A 5,083-nucleotide genomic window follows, 5' to 3' on the forward strand; every position below is an offset into this window, starting at 1 on the left:
GATCAACGAAGCTCGAACCTTGATCCTTATGGCTTCTTCTGCTTGACTTCTTCTGACCATTTCAATGTCTAAGTATTCACAGAACCTCTTCTTAAACTAAACTTTATGATTTTATTTGCTAGCAAAGTAGAAGACATGCGAGTATATTTGTTATTTAAGTTCCTGCGTGCTATTAAGTCCCATGTTTTAAATAATAACAAAATAATATCAGTTATTCTTAGTGTGACTTAAAACTGTCCACAGATAAAATAGAGTAAAGGTGCTGATTCACCAACTCAGACATCTGAATATCAATACTTAAAACTTATTAAACTTTATTTTAAGCTCATTTTGAGTATTTTCGTTTCTTTTGTTATATTGTCGTTTCCAATGTAATCAGCGAAATTGTTATTTATCTTTTATTGCTGAGTAGACTTTGAGTCTTAACTTTCACAACCGATTCTGCAGCAGAAGCAGTTTATTCCTGCCCACTAAAGCGATTTGCATTGAGATTTTAAGAGATCTCGTTTTAACGGTATTACTCTTATAGTTTATTAATGCTGTCCCTTAGTTATTCTTTGTAAGAATCACAATCATTATTTTGCGTATCACTTCCATACCTGCATTATAGTATAAAGTTAAGGTCCTAGTGACTCTTATAGAATAGCTCTTCTCAATGTTCATTTAAAAGCTATAAACTGTGTAGAACATTTAAGCAAGATTTAAACAAATTAGTTTCTTCTAAAAAGTTAACTGACGATCTCGTTAAGATGCTCTTTAAAGACAGAAGTGTTATGAGAGCGTAGTTCCCAAAAAATTAATGGTTGAAAGATAATATTAGATGTTTAAATATTCCTATGTACGACTGTTGCCATAGCTTTTAAAATAAATTTTGGAAAATGATGAAACTGTATTATATATGCTTTGTAATTGTTCAGCCACATATTTCTCTAAACTTCTTGGGTAAAGTACAGATCTCTTGCTAAAGGTTTAATGCGGTTTTCAACTATTTTAATTTTTTATGAATAATATTAGACGATAAGGTCAAAATAGAGTAAGTCACTTTACTTGGAAGAATACATTAATATAAACATATGATATTAATTTGGGCATAGCAATAAAGAATAATAAATATATGCACTCAAAAAAATACTTTAGTTGATTTAACTAGATTTTAACTAAATCACACATTAAAATATTCCTACTCGACGCATTATGTTGGTTCAACAATATCACATGTTGGTTTTTATATTATCTTTACCACATGAGTTAAAACATAATAACATTTAAATGGTTAATTATACTATAATAATAAATATTTACGTAGTCACATAGCTACTCATTTTCGAAAAATTTGCTAATAGTGAAATAAATTGGCACATAATTTATATACTCCATTGAATTACTTAAAGCTTGGGATATTAATTATAATTCTCATTATGTTTATTTCAAATCTTTTATAAAAGATTTTAACTACATTAAGTCAAAGCGAGTTATTTCAGTTAATATAATATAAAGTGGTTAAAAAGATTATATTTGGGTTCGCTTTTAAATAAATTTTCTTAATTTGGTTTAAATATGTATTGTATAGTCGAAGTATTGATGAGAGTAATACATATTTTTGATAATAATTTAACAATTTGTGGTTTATTTAAAAATATAAAGTAAGCAATATGTCTTGTAAAGATATGTTTTGTAAAGTTTTACAAAAATTAATTTCTATTAATTAAGTTCATCTTAAATCCTTGGGATAACCAAATTTATTTTAACCCTCTTCGTGTGCTTTCATTTTTTATTACATCAATTTTAACTTTATTTAAAAAACTTTTAATATTTTTTTTTTCTTAGTTTGTTATTTGTTTTCTCTATAAAAGTGCACTTCAGAAAGAATTACTTTTAATTGAGTGTCATTTTCGTTAAAAGAATTTATGAGAAAAATAAATTCTTTTAAAAGGTACTCAAACGCTTTTTAACTTAATTGATTAAATATTTCAAAAATGCTTAAAATGATTGATGTTGATTGAAATTTCTTAACAATTTTATTTATTTTCGCTTCAATTATTTTCTTTATCATTTTCGATTTTGCAATCAACCTTACTAAAAATAAATTTAACTTCCTGTAAACTGTAAATTTAACCTTTATTAGCAATTAGCTTTGAAATTTGTCTTGATTTTTACACTTACAAAATCCAAAATCCTTCAGATATTAGGTTACTTTGTTAAGGAAGGAGATTAGGTTGCCTTAAGTAATCCCAATCAATAAAAATATACAACCGAAAATACAAACCCGAACCGAAAATTCGAAAGTAAACGAAACAAGAGTTGTTATCTCACTGACACTTAAGGAAAGTTAACCTTTAATTGAAAAGAATTGAGAAAAATTGTGAAAAAAGGAACAAAACTAACAAAACAAGTAAGTTGAAAACAATAATACTTCTGTTGCGACAAAACAATCCATAAACCATTTCAATCTCTTTTCAACGCAAATCCCAGAGATATTTTAGTATTTACACTGAAATCACTACAACTGCTGGCATTGTCATTGCGGTTAAAATTCTACCATTTTATTGATTTAAGATTCGGTTATATTGGCAAGGTTGAGGAGTGGGACGAAAAATACACAAAACTCATTTCCCTTAAGGCAAACCTGTAAAAACAGTGAAAAAATATCCTTGAGAACCCGAAAGCATGAGTATATAGTATGTGCGAATCAGTAAAGTACAGCTTGTTTATTCCTGCAAAAATCTTTACATTTTTATTTTCGTTTTGGATCATTTTTGCTTCGTCGTTGTCGTTTTGTGAAATTAATAAGATTTCATTTTCGTTATAAAATCGAGTTAAAATACCATTTGTGCACAGATACAAATTTACACGTGCTGGCATATACACATCGCACATAGATACACCGTATCCACTTGTTTCTAATTTACTTTGTAGAAGACTTTGTCTAACAAATGCAAAATGTATCTACATCTACCTGCTTGATTTCCGGTCTGAATTTTGATACAGCTTCAGCATACATCATCAAATTTGAATACTGACAGATATACGCGAGCAGTTATTTATATTCAGTAAACAAACTGATATCGAGTACAGTACGTGACGTACACCCACCTACTAGTCAAATGCTACCCTGATTGCTTATCTGTTAGGGGTTCGTCATATTTTGTATGTTGAATTCGTTGAATTTGAAGTTTATGTTTGAGCAAACAGGCACGACACAAATTCAGCATCTCTAAGTTACGATGAAGCAGTATGAAGTATTAATTAATCATGTTTATAGGCTACATGCACTACATTTCTCCACTGATTAATGGGTGAGTGTGTATTGTGAATAATGTAATAATTTAATAAATAGTCTATGAAGTAAGCACTTGATACGATTTAACATTATTTCCGATTGCTTGCCACTGAATCTTCCTTCCTTCCTACAATTTCAATATTAATAGTTCCTATCTGAAAAATCAGTTTCACATGAAGTACATAAATATTTTTCACCTTTTCGTACATCGAAGTCAGTGTGAGTGTGCTGTGATAGCACAGCACATCACAGATGGTGTTAAATTACTGTATAAATATTGTACGAAAATTAATAGGCACTGCGTCAGTAAAGCTGTTGATAACAGCCAATCATGATAATAAATTGATGTAATATTTACAAAGTTATTTGTTGTATTTTATTTGGTTTTTTTTTGTTTGTGCGGCGTGGAGGAACAGAACGCCTGCATACTAACCACAATCCGGCGCCCCGGAAAGCAAGTGCCCGACACGCCCGACACGAACTAAATTCCTATCCCTCATTCCTAGATCGCATCATGGAGAGAAGTATAAAAGTTAACACCCGCGTTTTCTAAAATCCGACTCTGTGCTTAATTTTATTAACGGAGTAATTATTCGATATTATTTCGATCGTCGAATGGAGCTTTGGTAGCTCTCAACTAGACAAAAGTGTGCTCCTTCGCTTTTACTTGGGCTACGAATCAAAACACAAGCTCATAACTAAAAAATCGTATTTTATTTAATCTAAATAACTAACACGTGGTAAATCATTAAATTTTAAGATTAACCTATACAAATGCATAACTTCAATTAGTACCAACGGAGTTCCTTGGAATTCCAACAGCGCAGTTGTTAGTGTATAATACTAATAAATGTGTTAGAGCACCGTGACCTTGAGCTTTCACGAAAGGTGGTCACGTTAAATAAATTAAGACGTGTATCTCTGCTTCTTTAATTGCTTATTCAATCATCTTATAAATTACAACATTAAGAAATAATGGTTTTGAAGTTTTCTCTGCATCTAGCAGTATCTACCAATTCTCCAATCCTTCGTAACCCAGTCCACTGTCAGATGTTCCTCAGCGAAGATATTTGTTTTCTTCCCATGTCGTGTTTTCCTTCTATTCTGCCTTCCACAATCAGGTGCAGCCATTCATATTTTGGACCTCGGATGATATGACCAAAATATCTCGTATCCCCAACCTATAAACGTTGTCCTACTCTGGAACTACTTTAATATTGCTTCGGGAAAGGGTCATTGGTAATCATTTATGACTTCCACCGGTGTGATGGCCCCAATACTGCTGCAGGTGATTATTCTTATATTTGGTCTTGGTGTAATCTAACCGTTTGTTACAGCTGCCTTTTGTCTAGATCTACCATTTTCAGTCTCACATTCTTTACAGCAAACATGGCTATGTGATACCAATCTATTTGTTGTATGGAAATATAATAGTTTCAAAATTAACAGTTTAAAATTAATATAATTGTGCTTAGAGATTTAATTCAAAAAACATAAATCACAACAATTAATTATTAAATTTATCCTTATATTTCATTACAGCTATAATGAATGCGATTGACTATGACAACAAATGACAACAGAATAACTTTTATTACCTATACAATAAGGTTGCTGTTACTCCTTCTCCGATACAGCAACAAGTAAGTGACTAACACTGCTACAATTGCCTAGCCTACCACCGATGGATATACCACAAATCCCAAAAATGAATTTCCCTGCTAATTACACAATAGTAAATCCATTTAGTGTGAAACCAAACAGTAATTGTGCATAAATACTCACATTGCAACAACAAAACTG

Source organism: Teleopsis dalmanni, chromosome 2, assembly GCF_002237135.1.
Source record: "Teleopsis dalmanni isolate 2A chromosome 2, ASM223713v2, whole genome shotgun sequence".
NCBI classification, from domain to species: domain Eukaryota; kingdom Metazoa; phylum Arthropoda; class Insecta; order Diptera; family Diopsidae; genus Teleopsis; species Teleopsis dalmanni.